The following is a 21,067-nucleotide window of genomic DNA, read 5'->3' as shown; positions in this document are numbered from 1 at the left end:
GGCTCGACTTCGGTTGGACGGAGAACTGAAATTGGCGGAACAAAAAATAACATTGGAACACTTGCGGCTCCGAGAGGAGGGTTAAGAGAAACAAAGACAGAGGGAGTTAGAAGAGAAAAAGCTAGCCTATGAACATGAGCGCAACCTAAAAGAAATAGAGCTTCGGAAACAGAATAAAGATCTCGGGGTGCCCGAGCGCCCGAACACTCCTGCCACTACAGACCCTAAAGTCCACATCCCCAAGGATGTCGTCAGAGAATATTACCAGAACGACGATATCCAGCAATGGTTCAAAGCCTATGAGGTAGCCATGACCTCCCACCGGATTCCCCGAAGCGACTGGGGAGCCGGGTTATGGGGGAGGTTCGTCAACGAAGGGCGAGACGCCCTGCTGCAACTCCCAGACCATCAGATGACCTTCTACGACCACATGAAAGCTGCCCTCCTCACTCGATACGGACTCACGCCCGAGATGTACCGCCAGCGGTTCCGCGACTGCAAACGGATCCCGGGTACAACTTGGGTGGAGTATGTGAACTTTTTCAGCAGAGCATTCGAGGGGTGGATCTAGGGCAGCAAGGTGACCACTTATGAGCAACTCTTTGACCGTATTGTGTGGGAGCACCTCTCCAACAATTGCTTCGTCGAGCTCAGGCAGCACCTCCTCGACAGTAAACTGACTGAACCTCGGCAACTCGCCACCGAAGCTGACCGATGGGAAAGCACCTGAGTTGCCCAAAACGGGCCCAGCGAACCAAACAGAACCAACCAAGGACCCCATCGCCCCCGAGGGGGAGGAGGAGGCCAGGGTTGGGGCAGAGACGCCGTCCCGGTGGCTCCCGCCAGCAACGCCCCGCCCCCGGCCGGCAGGGGAAACCCCCCGATGCGTCCAGGGTTCCGAGCCAACGTTACCTGCCACCGATGCCAGCGACCCGGCCACTACGCCAATGACCCTAATTGCCCGAAGAACCAGAACCCTATGCCCCGCCAGGTCGCTGCCGCCGCCCTGGGAGAAGAGCAAATCCCAGAAGATTCTGAAGAGTACGAGGCCGACCAGCCCGAGTGGGAACCAGCCGCCATGTCCCTGGTCTGCCTAGGGGAAAGAGACATGATTCCGCGGGCTCCCCTACCCGCCAATACGCGGAAATACAGCCAGTGGGTCAACATTAATGGGCGCCGGGCTGAAGCCCTACGCGACACCGGGGCCAGTGTGACGGCAGTCCGCTGTCATCTGGTGACCCTGGAGCAGATCTTGCCGAACGTCCTTTGCCCCGTCCGGTCAGCCGACAACTCAGAAAGCCTGTGTCGGATGGCCTGCGTCCCCTTTGAGTGGGGAGGAGTGTCCGGAATGCTGAAGGTGACTGTCCGAGATGATGCCCCAGTGGACTGCCTCCTGGGGAACGACCTCGAAAGTTCCCCTTGGGCAGCCGTCGAAAGAAGAGAGCACCTGGGGATGTTGGGCCTCCGTGAATGGGCCTGCATAACGACCCGGTCCATGGCCGCCCGCGCCCTCTCCAGTCCCGAAGAACCCGAATGGCCAGAACCTCCTCCTCCGATCGTCCCGGAGGGAGACGCCCTAAGTGCCAATCCCCCAGAGCAAAACGGAGAAGGGCCCGTTCAACTCCAGGACCTTCCCGAACTGGCCCAGTGGCGTCAAGAGGGTGGTCCCACCCAGGAACAATTCCGACAAGAGCAGAGGACCTGTCCCTCCCTCGAGGGACTCCGGCAGCAAGCCCTCGCCCAGAGCGCAGGAGACACCGCAGGGGCCCACTGGATTTATTGGGACAATGACCTGCTCTACAGTGAGCAAAGAATTGCTGAGCTGGGGGCCAGTCGGGTGCTGGTGGTGCCCCTCCGCTTCAGAGACTTTCTTTTGAACTTGGCACACGATGTTCCCCTTGCTGGGCACCTGGGGCAAGACAAAACGTACAACCGCCTGGTAACTCACTTCTACTGGCCCAAAATGCGAAATGATGTCTCCAACCACTGCCGGGCCTGCCCCACCTGCCAGGCCAGCGGGAAGAGCGGCCGAAAGATCAAAGCACTCTTGCAAACCTTTCCCGTCGTCATCACCCCGTTTGAACGGGTGGGAATAGACATTGTGGGGCCCCTAGACCCCCGAACGGCCCAGGGGCACCGGTTCATCCTAGTCCTGGTGGACCACGCCACCCGCTATCCCGAGGCCATTCCTCTTCGGACCGTGACAGCACCCGTGGTAGGCCGAGCCCTGATGGGGATCTTCTCTCGAGTGGGCTTCCCCCGGGAAGTCGTCAGCGACAGGGGCACGAACCTTATCTCAAAGTACATGAGGTCTCTCTGGCAACAGTGCGGGGTCACCTACCGGTTCACGACCCCTTATCACCCGCAAGGAAATGGACTGGTCGAGCGGTTTAACCGCACTCTCAAGGGAATGATCATGGTCCTGGAAGAACCCCTACGTCGCCAATGGGACGTGCTGCTCCCGTGCCTCCTCTTCGCCTATGGAGAAGTTCCCCAGAAATCCCTCGGCTTCAGTCCCTTCGAGCTCCTGTACGGACACCCCGTCCGGGGCCCCCTCAGCCTGGTCAAGGAAGGATGGGAGATGGCCCCCCAGAAGACCCCTCCGGACGTATATAGTATCTCCTGACCCTCCGCAACCAGACCCGGCGATTCAGGGAACTCGCCAAAGCCAACCTTGAGGCCAGTCAGGAGGACATGAAGAAATAGTACGATCAGCATGCCTCCTCCATCGAGTTCGAACCAGGCCAGCAAGTCTGGGTGATGTCTCCAGTCGAACCCTGTGCCCTGCAGGAAAAATGGACAGGACCCTTCAAGGTGATAGAGCGCAAGGGCCCTGTCACCTACCTAATAGACATGGAGTCCTCCCGGAACCCCCTGCGAGTCCTCCACGCCAACAGACTCAAACCCCACTTCGTACGTTCGGAACTTAGCCTACTGATGGCAACAGATAGTGGGACGGAAGAAGACTCCGAGCCCCTCCCTGACCTACTGAGGACCCGTGAAAAAGATGGCTCAGTAGAAGGGGTCAGACTCTCCGATGCCTTGTCTCCGGAACAACGCCAAGACTGTCGGGCTCTCCTGCTACAATTTGCGAACCTGTTCTCCCTCACCCCAGGGGTCACCCCCTGGTGCCTTCACAACGTGGACACTGGGGATAGTCCACCTATTCGACACAGGGCGTACCGAGTGCCAGATCGGGTGCGCACCTGCATCCAGAACGAAGTCTCCAAAATGCTGGCCCTAGGAGTGATCGAGCCATCCGACAGCCCCTGGGACAGCCCAGTCGTACTGGTCCCCAAGGCTGCCGCCCCGGGCGTTGCCCCCGAGCTCCGGTTCTGTGTAGACTATCGGGCCTGAATGCTGTTACCAGAACCGACGCTCACCCCATCCCCCGGGCGGATGAGCTGGTTGACCGCATGGGGGCTGCCCGCTACCTGAGCATCTTCGATCTAACAGCGGGCTACTGGCAAATCGGCCTCACCCCCAGGGCCCAAGAACGATCCGCCTTCTCTACCCCGGATGGCCACTACCACTTCAAAGTGATGCCATTCGGCATGAAAAACGCTCCAGCTACCTTCCAACGACTCGTGAACCAGGTACTGGCGGGCCTCGAAGAATTCAGCGCCGCCTACCTGGACGATATCGCCGTGTACAGTCGTCACTGGGCAGACCACCTTCACCACCTCCGAGAAGTCCTGCACGCCCTCCAGCAGGCCGGCCTCACCATCAAAGCCAGCAAATGTCAGATTGGCCAGGGGTCCGTGACCTACCTCGGACACCAAGTGGGGGGCGGTCTGGTAGCCCCCCTTCAGCTCAAGATCGCTGCCATCCAGTCCTGGCAACCACCTGTCACCCAAACCGAGGTCCGAGCCTTCCTAGGGCTCACCGGATACTACCGGCGGTTTGTGAAGGACTATGGCAGCATTGTAGGGCCCCTCACAGAACTCACATCCAAGAAAAACCCCAAAACCGTCAACTGGACTCCGGACTGTCAAGCGGCCTTCGAGAAGTTGAAGGCCGCCATGTGCACCGCCCCCGTGCTCCAAGCCCCCGACTACAGCCGGGAATTCATAGTCCAGACGGACGCCTCAGATCATGGCGTTGGGGCAGTACTCTCTCAACTCAACGCCGAGGGAGTCGATCAGCCAGTGGCCTTCATCAGCCGACGCCTACTGGCTCGAGAACAGCGCTGGAGCACCATCGAGCGGGAGGCCTTCGCAGTGGTATGGGCCCTCAAGAAACTCCGGCCCTACCTCTTCGGTACCCATTTCAGGGTACAGACAGACCACAGACCCCTGCAATGGCTGATGCAGATGCGGGGGGAGAACCGAAAACTGTTGCGATGGTCCATCTCCTTGCAGGGGATGGACTTCACTGTGGAGCATCGTCCTGGCCAGGACCACGCCAACGCGGACGGCCTGTCACACTTTTTCCGCCTCGGCGAGGAGAGTACCCAAGAGGATGGGTGACTCTCCCTGCCTTCAGCTGGGGGGGACGCATGTTGGACAGGCCTCGTGAAAGGGCCGCTCCCTCCCCGCATAATAAGGCCCAAACGCCGGCTCTCCCGGTGTCCCCAGAAGAACCACCCCGGCAACCCACCGAAGCAACCCGCAACCCGTCCCCAACGGGACGCCTGCTCCCGAACATCCCAGCATCGGCTGTCCCGGGCCCCCGTCAGCACCATTGACCCGGCCCAGCCGCCATCTTGGACACTGCACCACGAGGCCGCGTGGCCTCAGCTCGACCCCAACCCTGGGCCTGGCCAGGCCCCGACATCGAGGCACCACCATCCACCCAGGAGGTGAAGAGACCACTTGGCAGGTCAATGGGAGAGAGGAGTGTCGATGTCTCTCCCCCGCCAGGTGCCGATCGCCCCCGGTCTCCCCGGGCGCAGGCTCCACCCCCCTGCTGGGTGTCTGGACTCCCTCATCCCGGACCTCCCGACCTCCAAGTGCGAGGGTCCGGACATCAAAGGAGGCCAGACCTATAACTGGGGCAGCTCCAGAGCAGGAAGGCAGTTGTATCCTGGAGTCGAGAGACGCCTTGAAGAACTCATCCCTGACGGACTGCTGGCGCTGCCGCAGCCTTGCCTTGTGAACCATCTCCGAAGCCTGCTGGCGCTGCCGCGGCCCTCTGCAACGTGCATCTTCGTCGGGACCTGCTGGCGCTGCCGCGGCCCATCCTTGTGAACCATCACTCTTGCCTGCTGGCGCTGCCGCGGCCCCTCTGCAAAGAAGTCCTCATCGTAGCCTGCTGGCGCTGCCGCGGCCCTCCTTACTGAGACTTATCATCCTAGCCTGCTGGCGCTGCCGCGGCCCTACTTGCCGAGAACTATCGTCCTAGCCTGCTGGTGCTGCCGCGGCCCGACCTTTCAGACCTCCGAGCTCGAGGATTGTGAGCTCCTTTTGGCCGCCCTTGTACCGGACCGGTACCAAGACTGTCCCGCTACCCCTTACCCTACAGAGACTAGAATTGGGAGGATCCTCGTGTCCTGCCCCCACTGTATCGTTGATAACCTTGCCTCAAGAATCCTATATAAAGTGTGCAGATTGCATCCTTGTGTGGTGTCCATTTGTGGGGGGGAAGTTACTTGTCTGTACGATCGCTGGAGACGGTCCTCACCGGAGGCCTCTCCTCCTGTACTCGGCCGACCCCCCGGGTCCCCGTCTAACACTGTATATATATCATCAAATGCCCATGCAAGCTCAAATATGTGGGCAGCACAATTAGTGAACTCAAAAAACCTATATTGGAACATGTACAGGCCACAGCAAACCAAGACAAAAATAACGCAGTGGCAAAACACATGAAGACACATCACAAAAGTGATTGGAAAACCCTAAAATTCTGTGGAATCGAAACTGTGTCCCCAAATGCTTGAGGAGGAAACCGTGAACGAACATTGCGACAGAAAGAATCCCATCGTATTTTAAATTTCAGAAGTTTTTCCCCGTTGGTTTGAACCAGCCAGAGGAACTATATATACATTTGTAAACTTCCCGGTTTTTGATAGTACTCTGCACAATAAGATAACAACCAAACGCAAGACAAAACCATAAGATTCATGAACGCTTTGCAGACAAGATCTTCCCGCAAGCTAATCACCCACTGGAGGTTATTGATGTCATAACAGTTTTTTATCATTGCACATGATCTGTTTTCTGAGAAAATCAATGATATGGAATACCGGAAAATTGAACAATAAAGTTGTATTTGAAAAAGAAAAGGAAAAAACTGCCCACTGGGAAACAAACTGTTGTAAATATAAGGCACAACAACTCTGGACATCAAAAACAGATATAGCAAATTAGAAAATCATGATGTGACATGGAATGCTATGTCATTTAGACATGGGTTTTTCTTGTTTGTTTTAGGTTGTTAGTGAAGGTGACTACATGTCCCACAATTCACTGTATTTAAACTTCACATATCACCGGAAATGATGTAATGATTTTGAAAATGTAAAAAAATCAGTCTTTGCAGAGCAAACTGACTGTGATCAAGGTATAAGGTTATACCGAAATGCGTAGGGCTTTCGCCTGCTTTCCTGATGTAACTGATTTAAGAATAAATTAACACTGCTATGGAAAATCAACCTGCAAGAGTGCAACTTTATTTTGTTCACTCGGAAACAAATGAACTGTGAGAAAAAAAAAAAATATATATATATATATATATATATATATATATTACCTACTGGCAGTCGCCAGTAGGTAGTCATAGTTAGGACCTTGTTTCTATTCAAAAAGCTTTTTTTCTTTTCCCAATAACTTTGGCGCCGGTTGACGAAGTTAGCGAAATTTTCAAAACTAGTGACCCGCTCCAGTCGACTCCTATCTTGAAAGTTTCGGGGTGATTCGGCATGCACGGGTTCGAGAAAAAAGGGGGGGGCCAAAAATGTGTTTTCTCCATGTTAATTTCCCGTAGGAATCTTTGGACATGGCTACAGCCCGAACTGCTGAACGGAATTACACCAAATTTTGCAAAAAGGTAGCCCTTGTTTCAGAAAGAACTCTTTTTGTTAAATTGGTGTAAATCCGTTCAGTAGTTCCTGAGAAATTCAAGAAAAAGAGGTGAAAACATGTATTTCCAATAGGAAACTTTAGACACGGCTACAGCTGGAACTGCTGAACGGAATTACATCAGATTTGGTAGAAAGATAGTGCTTGGTTCAGTTAGCACTCTTTTTCTTAAATGGTATAAATCCATTCAGTAGTTGCTGAGAAAATCAAAAAATAAAATGATCTCTATATAAAGGCACGGAGGATCCGTGCACCCTGCCGATCACGAGCTGCATTCAATTGGCTGTCAACATTCCAAACCAGGAAGCGTTGGCAGCCATCTTGTGCCTCGGTTCACCAGCCACCCAGGGGTGGCTGGTGACATTTGAAAGTGGTGGGGAGTAAACTTTCTGTTGGATTGCACCGTGGCGAGCGAGTGCTGAAAGCGAGTCTGAACATCTTAAGGGGAGTTCGGGGGGTTCTCACCGAGAACATTTTGAAAAAAGAGTGGGTAAATGGTGCATTTTCAAGCAAATTTGAGAAGCAAGAAGGTTATTAAAGCAATTGTGAAAGTGCAATTATTACATTAATAAAGGGATGTCATATAACAACAACATGTAGATAGAAATGTTTCTGAAGCAAGGCCCTGCCAGTGCCACGCACCTCTGAGCAATATACACTAATGGCGGGTGTGCTTGTGAAGTTCACTCACTAAGCCTTCACATACACTCTGTGACCCATACACTGTCAACCACGGGACACACCACAAAGAGATGGTGTGAGCCACAAAGACATGGTGTGAGCCACAAATACATGGTGTGAGCTTCCACAGTGAGCACAGGACATGGCCTACTAACCTGCACTAGTTAAATTTTGTCCTCGAAGATCAGAAGGCAGCTTTGTTGAGGAAAGTATTCAGGTCACATATCCACAGAAAGGCAAGCTCACCCCCTACTCTTGAATGTCAAAACACCTAGCAAACTCACCTATCACACCTACAGCATGGACAAGATGACAGTCCAGCAAAGCCATCTAATGCACCTCTAATGCACCGCCAACCCCACACACACATACAACACACACAAACACACATACACAACACACACATACGAACACCCACAGATACGAACACACATACATACACAAACACATGCACACACAGTTTGTTCAAAGAAACGGAAATATTATCTTGTACAATATCCCTGTTGTCCATTGTATATCAATTTGGAAGTTTGTAACTTTCCATCAACCAGACTTTAGCTTGTGCAGTAAACAAATATAGCCCCGCACATGGAAATCCAGAATGAGCACACAAAATACACTCAAATAAAGCGCTCCTAGAAGGGAGATGCTAAATGTTGGGTCCTTGATTAGCACGTGCATCAGCAATAGTCGTGTGAAACACTGTAAGTACATTTTAGCATGTTTAATACACTGCATTTTCACTTAGACTGTGTGTCACGCACAGCATGCTTCTCTTGGCTCCTACCACAAAGTAGGGCTAGGCAAGCGAGGCATTCTGCTGACAGGTGGAAAGGTGACACTTTCTGAACGTGGCACAAAGAAATTGAAAATGAGCATCATTTTGAGAGCGATTACTTTACCTTCATTACTAGTGCTGGCAGGTTAAGTGGGGGCCCACTGTGAGCCAACAGCATGACAGAGCCTTTCCGCGCTCTGGGACCTCTCTCCCGGATAAACACTCTCACAAACTACCTCCACCCCTCCATTTTCCTTCCTTTCTTTTACTGTTTGCTTTAATTCAGCTTCGATTGAAAGGAACAGTTCGCTGTGATCCGTAACCTCTATGCCTTCCTCATTCATCACCCTCCCCAACAGCTCTCTTGCTCTCTGGCTTTGTGTAAGTGACTTAGACAAGCCAGAGTGCAAGAGAGCTGAGTGATAGGCTTTTCAGAGCTGTGCTGGCTACAGGGAGAGCAGGGGTACTACCGAGAATGCATGGGGTGCATGAGCATTTTAGGGATCTCCGTATATCTCTTGGGAAAGGAGCCCGATAGCTCAACAGTTAGGTTGGCAGACTTGACTGCAGGTCTATGGATAGCAAAATGTGGTACTGCTCTGGATTGAGGTGCCCAGTGCCATGGCACACACTGACATCAGAGACTGCCTGTAACCACTGTACCCGCACTGAGTGGCATGTCACAGGCTGTCATTTATAGTCACTCCACAGAATGTCCCTAAACACAGTGTCACACTGTCACACTACGCACCACCTCTGCGCAGACTGTGATGTTAGAGGCTGCTTGTAGACAGTCATGTTATGGGCTCACTACACCGGATGTCATAATTTTAATAGAATGTAACCGCACAGGATGTCATTATACCAGCATCCACTACTTACACTCTCACTGTAGAGACTGCCTATAAACGCTATGACTGGTATGTTTCAGGCTGTCATTTTGTAAACTGTCACTGCACAGGATGCCCCTTTGGAGGCTGTCTCTGTACCGCCTGTCGCTGCATGCACGCCACTGTAAAGATTGTAAATAAACACTATGACTGTATGGGCTCTTATCTGACATCTGAGCCTGCCACTACAGTCATTTCACAGACTATGACCCCACGTACTGTTACTGAAAAGGCAGCCAATAGGGACGCTAACTGCATTGGCTGTAATGCCACAGACTGTCACCACACAGACAGTCACTGTAAAGTCTGCCAATAAGCACCCCGCTACACTGATTGACTGTCTTGTCTCAGGCTGCCACCCCACAGGCTGTCATTTCATAGAGTGTCACTGCACAGACAGACCGAAGGTGACATGTGTGCAGACACGCCCTGTGGTGCGTTTTAAGTTGGGGAATTAATTCCTCTACGATTCTGAGGGTCCCTGGGGGTCAACAACCCCACCAGGTACTTCCAGTAAGCACCACAGAGCTGCGTTGCAGAGAGGTGGGCCAGGCCATGCCCCTTTTTACACCTCTCTGCAACGCAGCTCTGTGGCACTTACTGGCAGTACCTGGTCGGCTAGTTGGACCCCAGGGACCGTCAGGATTCAAGGGGTCTTATTCTCCCAACTTAAAACGGCCACAGGGTGTGTTTGCACACATGTCACCTCAGGCCCCCTCCCTCCCTTCACCACTGTGCAAACGCACCCCGTAGCGCATTTTAAGAGGTAGTTTTAACCCCCCTGCCCTATTATGTACTAGGGCCTTGCAGAGGAGGTCATGCTAATCACAGGGGCACCCCAATGCATAGTGTTTCCTAGTGTATGTTGGTGTTTTCACTGTATTCTAAGTGTCTTTTAGCATAGCACTGGCTCTAGGCCTCGTTAGTCAGAGTCAGTTATCACCAGTACCCATCTGAAAAAGTTGTGGGCACAGGATGACTTTGGAACAAGGCCTCTTTCTGTCCCTCTGTTGGTTCTTTCTACACATATCTTACTTGTTCCTGCACTTTTCTTCGTCTTTGTGGACTTCTGTTGCTTCTTTCTGCATTTCTTTTGCTTCTTTCTGTGTGTTTTTTCTTCTTTCTTTACATGTCCTACCTCTGTAGGCATAGTTAGAAACTAGCATTTGAAAAACCTTTGAAATTCACTGAAAAAACCATAGGTTTCAGACACGTTAGAGTTAGAAATTAGCATTTAAAAAACCTTTGAAATGCACCGAAAAAACCATGGGTTTCAGGCATGTTATAGTTAGAAATTAGCATTTAAGAAACCTTAGAAATTCACTGAAAAAACCATAGGTTTCAGGTGTGTTATAGTTAGCTGGACATTTCACTCGTACAAAACCATAGAAAAAACTCTGTTATAGTTCGTTCTGCTAACTATAACTCGCGCCCCCGCAATGCACTGCTGATGAAGTCACATATTAATCGCTCATGACATGGTCAGTGACAACACTGATGACATCCCTGTTGACATCTCAAATGACATCACTGATGACATCATCCATGTGATAAATTGATGCATCTTCTCACACCCTAATATAACCTTTGATACACCCACTCTAAATTACAGACTGCCATTCTCAAAACCATAGACACTCCAACAGCAATAACTACATACACACTCACTGATTCTTAGGTTTACACACACATCCACTTACTCACCCGGACCATCAATCATACTTATGGTCACTCAGTACAGGACTATCATATGCACTCATACACCTATATAAACACTCACACACCACCACTCATCCATAGAGGTACTCACACACCTAGTCAGTCATGCAAATAATTAATCACACTGCCATTTACTCACCTATACAGTTATACACACACCAGCTCAATCACTCATACAAATACTAGCACATTCTTAAACTCTTATACAATCACTGATACAAGCACACACTCATCCATACAGTCACTCTCAGAATCACACACTCTCACTTGTAGCCATTTATATACTCCAACACACATATATACTGCCTTTCACATATGTAGTTACTCACACATGTACCACTGAGATATACATTCACTCACTAACACACCCATATACACACTCACCAACCCATACAGTCCATCACAGATGCACTCTTGAAACCATGCACCCCGTGAATCACCCACTCACACATCTATGCACAGTCACACACCCCACCAACATAAACACTCAGGCACCCATACAGATACTCAGACAAACAATCAATAACACATATAGACACTCATGTAGCTATTCGCAAACCCATGTAGCCGGTTAAACACTAACAGACAGACATTCACACAGTTTATGAGTCAGTCACGCACCTACTAAATCATCCATTCAGACACTTATACACAGACTCATTCTTCATTACGCCTGTCCCTATATGTATTAAACATATTTAAACTTTACATAAACAAAGTCACTGGATGATGTAATCTGATGTCATTTGAGATGTCATCAGTAATGTCAACAGTGATGTCACTGACCATGTCATGAGTGATGTAATATGCGACGTCATCAGCAGTGCATTGCGGGGGAGTGAGTTATAGTTAGCAGAACTAACTATAATGGAGGAATTTCTATGGTTTTGTACGAGTGAAATGTCCAGCTAACTATAACACCCCTGAAACCTATGGTTTTTTCAGTGAATTTCTAAGGTTTTTTAAATGCTAATTTCTAACTAGAACGTGCTTGAAACCTTGTTTTTTTTCTGACCCTGGGCGTAGTTTGCGAAGTAATGCACTTCGCACTACGAGAGCTACGCGTAGCGCTACGCGAACTGCATAGTGAGCTGTTCGCAATGATTGCACAGTGCTGGATGCTTGTCCGCACTGTGCAATCATTGAAAACGACATCTTGCACAATGCAAGCTGTCTTTTACTGCCGCTCGAGTAGATTTTTACTCGAGCAGCAGCTTTCTCAACGTGGACTGGTAGTTTCTCATCACGAGCGGTCGCGAGCATATGCGACCACTCGCAATGAGAAACCTGACCTCCCCGCGTTGAGAAGCTCGCCGGTAGGTTTATTTTCCACGCTTGCGATCGGCAACTTGATGTTGCTGATCGCGAACGAGGAAAAAGTCTCGCTGGGATGTCATTTTGCTTACTCGCGGTTGCCAACTTGACGTTGAGGACCGCAAGCAAGAAAAAATTACCGCTGCAAAACTATGCTACGTGCAATTTGCATAGTGCGAAGTAGCACAAACTTCGCAAACTACGCAAGCATAGTGTTTTGCCCAGGCTTCGTTTTTTCAGAGAATATATATATATTCCCCTCTGGGCTTCTGCTTCTTTTTCGGAGGAAGAGTTTGCTGATATTTTCTGCACCTGCCAGCTGCGTAGTACAGAAGCCCCCGGCATCCAAATTGGGTCCGGACTACAACTGGTACGCTTCACGGCACATTGTTATTTCCAGGGATGGAATGTGTCCGGTACCCGCCTCTCCAACAGGGTGACCCGAGTGGTTGAGGTATTTTACCTCTGTCTGTGCCAATTTGCTCCGCGCATCTAGCCCCTGCTCACTGTTCTTCCTGTGGGAGGGGCTGTGACGGTACGAGGGGACTCAAGGAGAGGCATTGTGAATTCAGGACTATGGTCGTGTGTAATCGTATCCTGCTTCATTGGACCCGCTGTTGTGATTTTAACATTTGCACTCCCCCCATTTCACCGACCCGAGCTGCTTCTGTCATTGAGCATCCTGGGAGTTGCAGTCCGGAGAGTTGGAACGCACTGCAACAGGTGAGCAGGATTGCTTGGGTGAGTAGCGGACCCACGTCATCTACTAAAGAGGCAGCAAGGCAATTACTTACCGTGATGTACTTCTCTGGTTTTTGGGCTCTGAAGAGGGCGAAACGCCAAAATGCATTCGCCGCCACTGGAACTGTCTTGATGAAATAAAGCCTTTCCGACCAGTTCCCCTCTGGGCTTCTGCTTCTTTTTCGGAGGGAGAGTTTGCTGATATATAAAGATATATATATATATATTCACTGAAAAAACCATAGGTTTCACACCAGTTATAGTTAGCTGGAAATTTTACTGACATAAAACCCTTGAAATTCCCTCGTTATAGTTAGTTGGACTCACTATAACTTGCGCGCCTGCAATGCACTGCTGATGACGTCACATATTACATCACTCATGACATGGTCAGTGACATCACCCATGACATCACTGATGACACCATCCTTGTGACAGAGTGACAGACCTCCTTTCAGTGTAATGTAACCCCTGAAACACATATTCAAAAATAGACACAAAAATTTTCTAAAAAATGGAGATACCCATACCAGTTACAACAACCAATTCAGTAATTCCACCATCTATATACACATCCACTCATTCACCAACAGTTCTATATAGTCACTCATACATATACTCACTCATCATATGTAGTGATACACCTATGCATCCTGTTACACACCGACAGTCATCCAAAAGTTACTCACACACCTACTCACACATGCAAATAAACTATTGAACATCCATTTATTTGCATATACAGCTATACACACACTACCACCTTACTTCTAAGGAAACTTACACATACTTACTCTCTTAAACAATCACTTATAGAAACACATACTTATTAAAACAGGAACTCTTACAATCTGGAGAAGTGTGGCTCAATGGTTAGAGCGGCAGACCCTGATGCAGAGGTCTGGCCCGGGACGAGTGTTCAATTCCCCGCCTCGGCGGGTCTTGGGCTCAAAATTCCATGGACCTGATAATTCTCGCCTCAGTGCCTATTCCAATCATGGAGTCCCACTCTGCAACTCTGGGCAATAACTTGTTAATCTCCACAACGGCCCCCACAACGCTAAGGATGCCTGGCCTCCACCTTGGGGGTGCCCAGGAGTGGACGCCTCCCAGGGAAAGCCAGAATGGGAGAGTAGTGCGCTATACAAGTATCAATTTACTCTCACATATACTCACTTATATACATCAATACTCACATATACTAAATTAAAACATATGTAGTTACTGATAAAGACACGAGTGAGAAAGTCATTCACTAACACACACAATCATCCACCCATACAGTCCTGCACATATGCTGTCTTCAAAACACATACAAAAAGTGAGACTCATACTGATACTAAAAAAAAACATCTAATAACCCATATACACACAGATGTAGCTACTCACCAACCCTTGCAGCAACTTATACACAGAGTGAAACACTGATACATATATTTAAATATTTAAACATTACTCGCTAATATATGTATTCACTAAGGTACACTCAATAAGCCAGTTAGACACTTATTTAAACATTTATTCTTCCATCGACCTTTACATATACATATATAAAACATATTTTTTTTTCAGAAAGACACACATTCACTGGATGGTGTCATCAGTGATGTCACTGACCATGTCATGAGTGATGTAATATGTGACGTCATCAGCAGTGCATTGCAGGCGCGCAAGTTATAGTGAGTCCAACTAACTATAACGTGGGAATTTCAATGGTTTTATGTCTGTAAAATTTCCAGCTAACTATAACTGGTGTGAAACCTATGGTTTTTTCAGTGAATTTAATAGGTTTTTTAAATGCTAATTCCTAACTATAACTGGTGTGAAACCTATTGTTTTTTCAGTGAATTTCATAGGTTTTTAAATGTTAATTCCTAACTATATAAGGCTTGAAACATATGGTTTTTTCAGTGAATTTCATAGGTTTTTTAAATGCTAATTCCTAACTATAACTGGTGTGAAACCTATGTTTTTTTCAGTGAAGTTCTTAGGTTTTTTAAATGCTAATTCCTAACTATAACTGGTGTGAAACCTATGGTTTTTTCAGTGAATTTCAAAGGTTTTTTAAATGCTAATTCCTAACTATAAGTCTCATGTTGTAATCTCATCTAGTTTATGTGTGTTAGGATATGTTGTTATCCTTCTTGTTGACATATGCAAATGGTATGTTCCTTTCCCCCTCCTCCCTGCAGCCTGCATTGTTTGTCCCATGGAATGTTGGCAGGGCGTTTGACATAGAACGTTCACTGAGGTGAGCGGAGTGCGAGAGACCAGACGTGAATAAACTCAGCTCTTCTGATGAAGCTTGTGGCTGTTTATTATTCTAACAAATTGGCGACGGGGCTGCGCGGGGGGCAGATCTGGTCTTCCCCCGTTTATTCAGCACTGCCGTGAACCACGACGCCAAGTTCAAGTAACCGTGAGTCTTCTGTGGAATTGCGAACTGCGTTTGCTGACGAGTTGTTTATAGAGCCCAGCGTTCTTTTCCTTCCCGCGGGGCTCTTTACTCGTTCCTGAAGAGGTTACGCATTTAAAATTCTAGGCGTTTATTGACTTTTGGCTGGCGCTTTTGACATTTGCGCGTAATATTTAGCCAAGCATTTCATCACATCTCGCTGTGCTGTGAAGCGGTATCCCGAGGTTTCCTTTCATCTGTTAGGGGCGGATGATTATTTGAGGTCGGCGCTTTTGATAACGGCGCACCGACCACTCAGTGACTGTTAAGGGAGCTGTTGATTAAGGAGCACCGTGTGTGTCATTGCTGTTCATCTGTTCACGGTGCCGTTGTTACAATTCAGTCAGCTGTTCCGCTCTCAGCTTCCCCGCTTGACAGAACAGTCAGCAGAGCGTTTATCCCTGACGACACCCGGAGTCCACAGCTGTTACTCAGGGCGTGTGTTTTGACTTTTGTGAAGCTGTCGGTTCCGCCTTCATCGTTGGTAATCCGCGTGTCGATGTGGTTTCTACAAATCTGGAAGGTGCTGGCACAAAGTTGGGTGTGTGAGGAACACCATAGCACCTGTGTTAATTTTGGCAGATCCGGTGGGGAAGCCAAGGAGAACGACAGCCCAGCATCACACGTGTCGTTGGAAGCACATGTAGAGGAGTTTGATTCCTGTGGTTTAGAGTTGTTGTTTTCTCACGCTGACAAGCACAGCTTTACATCTAAAAGCTTGTCAGAGGGTGCTGTTGCGCTTCACGCTGATAAGCACAGCTAATTATTTTCAACGTTACAGGGCACCTAATCACCTCAATATTCAGGAGCTTGTTGTGCGATCACGCTGACAGGCACAGCATTCATCTAAGTCACTGTTCGGTGCATTTCACGCTGATGGGCACAGCTTATTGAGACTGAAACTGTTTCTGTTGACATTGTTGGTGCTATTTTCAACATATATATGCTAAGAGCAATCTTAAAAGAGTATTGTATATTAAGGTGTTAGCACTTGTATTGTTAAATTGCATCTTTAATAGCCATTCCCATGGGGGTGTAAAGTGTTTTAGATTGTGAAATGGCTACTGCAATGTCAATGTCGCAACCCCCTCCATTTCTCAATGATGATGGAGAACCTCTCACTCCATGGAAGAATTGGGAGAAGATATTTGAATCTTATTTGATAGCTATTGGAGGCAACAGGTTTTCATCAGAAAGGAAATTGCACATATTGTTACACAATTTGGGTAAGCATGCTGGAGAAATGTATGATAATCTACCTGAAGTTGAGTTAGAAAATAGAGGTGGAGGAGGAGAAGGGGATGCTCCACCAGATGTTTACCGTATTGCCTTGAAAAAATTAGAAGTTCAGTTTGGAAAAAAAATTAATGTGGTATTGGAGCGACACAAATTTTTTTCAAGGAATCAAGGGAAACAAGAAAGGGTGGTGAATTACATAGCAGTCCTTAGAGGGTTGTCTTCCACCTGTGATTTTGGAAACCTCACAGATTCGCTTATCAGAGACCAATTGGTCAGGTGTACTTCTGATAGGAAAATACAAGAAAAATTACTTGCTGATGCCCCTGAATTGAAGCAAGCTATCGACATAGCTAAAAGCATTGAACACACAGCATTCTGTATGAATGAAATGAAAGAGGCGGTTGAGGTGAAACAAGTGTGTGAGGATGAAGTCCTGAAAGTGTCCAATAAGTATGACAAGGGCAAATATATGCATAAAGGTAGTACTATCCTAAAGGAAGAGTCCCAAAAGATGAAATGTTTCCGTTGTGGTAATCCTAATCACCTTGCGAATAGTGTAAAATGTCCAGCAAGGGGTGCCATGTGCAGGAAATGCAACAAGAGGGGACACTTCACCAAGGTGTGTCATGATATAAAGAAGGAAATGACCCATATGATTTGGGATGATGAAGAGCCAAGGGAGGACATTGTATTGATGGTTAATGAATTACTTGAAAATACAGGATGTAGCTATTCAGAATGTGAGATTATGCTTGATGGTGTGGCGTATAGAGTATATGCGGATTCGTGTTCACCATACACTCTTATAGATGAAACCACGTTTAAGACCAGGTCTGTTGACAAAGTTTATGAAGTATTGCCTCCTGACATCAACCCGGGTGGTTACAACCATGACACTATACCTGTTGTGGGAATGATCACTATGCACATCAGATTTAAAGAAAGAGCTACTGTGGGTAAAGTGTATCTAACTAAGAAAGGATCGTGCTTACTGGGATGGAGGCATCAAAAGGACCTAGGTATAAGATTAGACCCCAATACCTCGGAACCTGTCTATTTGATTGATCAACCCAATATTGGTAATGAGGTGTGTGAGGAGTTCCCTGAGGTATTTTATAGTGAGTTAGGATTGTTAAAAGGATTCCTTCATAAAATAAAACTTAAAAAACATTGCAAGCCCACAGTACACAGAGCTAGATCAGTGCCATTGGTAGTGAGAGATTCCCTGCAAAAAGAGTTGGAAAAATTGGAGTCCATGGGGGTGATTGAAAAAATTGAGAGTTCAGAATGGTTAGCCCCCATTGTGGTCGCTTCTAAAGGTGGTGGCAAAGGGATTCGTTTGTGTGTGGATCTTAGGGATCTTAATGCCAATATCTGGGTAGAGAGGCATCCTCTCCCTAGAATAAATGAGATGCTCAGTGTGATAAAGGGGGCTAAATTTTTCAGTGTATTGGATCTCTCGGCGGCATACCACCAGGTTGCCCTTCATCCGGAGTCCAAAAACCTTACTTCTTTCATTACGCCATTCGGAGCATACCAGTATAATCGTATGCCTTTCGGGTTGGCGTCCGCGGCGGCGGTTTTCCAACGCATAATGCAACACATCCTGGAAGACCTCAGTAAGGTTCTATGCTTCCAGGACGATATATTGATTTATGGAGACTCAGAGTGCGAACATAACTCTATTCTAAGAGTAGTTTTATGTAAATTGAGTAAAGCTGGTTTTACTACACAAAAGGACAAATGTAAGATAGGAGTCAAATCTGTGACCTACCTTGGGCATACCATATCCGGCGAAGGGATAAAACCAAAAACCAGTTTGGTAGACGCTGTATCCCTTGCACCCCCTCCGTCTACTAAAGAGGAGGTCAGATCCTTCCTGGGATTGGTTGAGTACATGAGCAAGTTTGTGGAGAATTTTTCTAGTCACACAAGCAACATGAGGGAACTTTTAAAAAAAAATAGCACTTTTAGGTGGAGTGAGGAGTGCGATAAGGAATTCAAGTATATTAAGTCAGCTATCGCAAAAGCACCCACATTGGGGATGTTTGATCCAAATGAAAAAACCACTCTTACTACAGATGCTAGCAGCAAGGGCCTAGGGGCATCCCTCACCCAAACTAATGGTGGATGCGAGAGGGTCATTGCATTCGCTTCCAGGACACTGAAGGACCCTGAATCCAATTACTCTACCATTGAAAGGGAAGCCTTAGCGTGCTATTGGGCTATAATCCACTTTAAATTCTTCCTGTGGGGTATCCCTTTCACTCTAAGGTCTGACCATAAACCGTTGATTCCCCTATTTTCAACTAAGAACTTGGAGAGGGCCACTCCACGTATCGCCAAATGGGTACTGGCATTACAAGGGTACAATTTCACAATGTGTTATGTGGCTGGAGAGAAAAATACCATTGCAGATTGTATGTCTAGGTTGCCCATAAAAGGAGAAGACAGTGTGAGTGAGCCACCAGATGAAACTATACTTGCAGTGGAACTTCCAGCCATCAGTAAAGAGGAATGGGAGAATGATTCTCAAGGTGACCCAGAATTAAAGGAACTGATGAAGTTGGTTGAGAATGGGTGGCCTGAGCACAATAGAGAGTTAGCTGAGAACCTCAAGCCATATTGGTCTGTGAAGGATGAAATCTCCAGCATGAATGGTCAGCTTTGGAGAGGAAACAAGGTCATTCCCCCGGCTGGCATGAGAAACAGGATCATTGTGCTAGCACACGAGGGTCACCCAGGAAGGAGTATGACAAAGAGTAAAGTGAGACAACACTATTGGTTCCCAGGCATGGATGGGTTGGTGGAAAGCATGGTAAAAGATTGTGAAGCGTGTGGCAGAAGTGACAAATCCAAAGTTGTACACAAAGCCCCCCTCATTCCAATAGATGTTCCCAGTAAACCATGGGACAAGCTGGGAATTGACATAATAGGGCCCATGAATTTCCTCAGTGCCAACCAGAGATTCATGTTTGTAATTATAGATTACCATTCTCATTGGATCAGCACCAAGTTTGTCCACTCTATAACCACTCAGGATATGATAGAATTCCTGAAGGAAGTATTCGCTACAGAAGGTATCCCCAGTTCCTTAGTGACAGACAACGGGGTCCAATTTACGTCAGAAGTCATGAAAAGGTTCTTGTCAGAATTAGCCATCTCACACATAAGAACACCTCTTTACTGTCCCAAAGCTAACGGTATGGTGGAGAGGGCAAACAGGATGGTGAAGAATTCTATTCAAATGGCTGTTACTATGTGCGAACCAGTAGAGGAGGCCGTTAGAAAAACACTATGGTCATATCTTTCTGCCCCCAATGCAGTGACAGGGGTGTCCCCATTTGTTTCCCTCAAAGGGAGAAACCCAGGGTCTAAGCTTAACCCCAATTGGTTGAACGGGAGCAGTCCTGTGTGGGTGGACAGGCGGTCTGTGAAAAACAAGGTGGAGCTACATCAAAAGGAGTATAAAACCAAGTACGACCAGAAATGGGGAACATCTTCCAGGAAGTTCTATGTTGGTCAATGGGTGGTGATCAAAAGACCTGCTGTGGGTCGAGCTAAAGTGTCCTCCTTCTCAAAACCTGCAAGGATACAGAGAGTGAACAATAACTCGCTGGTGCTGGAGGATGGAAGTACATGGAGCATAGACAATGTGAGTGCATGCCCAGATGTGTGTGTACCAACGCCCGTTGGTGAGCAAACCCCAGATGATAATTCATCGGACACGCAGGAAACCAGAGTGACCAGGATGCATCAGCCACCTGGTTGGCAAAAAGACTATGTAACCTAAGCGTTTTAATCCTTCCTCCTGGTGGACCTTTCACTTGAGTTGTCCCTGTACAAGGGGAGATGTGTTGTAATCTCATCTAGTTTATGTGTGTTAGGATATGTTGTTATCCTTCTTGTTGACATATGCAAATGGTATGTTCCTTCCCCCCTCCTCCCTGCAGCCTGCATTGTTTGTCCCATGGAATGTTGGCAGGGCGTTTGACATAGAACGTTCACTGAGGTGAGCGGAGTGCGAGAGACCAGACGTGAATAAACTCAGCTCTTCTGATGAAGCCTGTGGCTGTTTATTATTCTAACATCTCACTTTATAAGTAAGACTGTTAGCACTCTAGTTGTTCTTTAGAACACTCTGGGACATTCTGTCATTGGACTATAATTGGGCTACATCTGGCTGATATTTGGGCTACATTTAGTTTTTTTGTCTCTGGTGGCCATC

The sequence above is a fragment of the Lissotriton vulgaris genome, chromosome 4_1 (genome assembly GCF_964263255.1).
Source record: "Lissotriton vulgaris chromosome 4_1, aLisVul1.2, whole genome shotgun sequence".
NCBI classification, from domain to species: domain Eukaryota; kingdom Metazoa; phylum Chordata; class Amphibia; order Caudata; family Salamandridae; genus Lissotriton; species Lissotriton vulgaris.
This window is presented reverse-complemented; position numbering follows the sequence as displayed.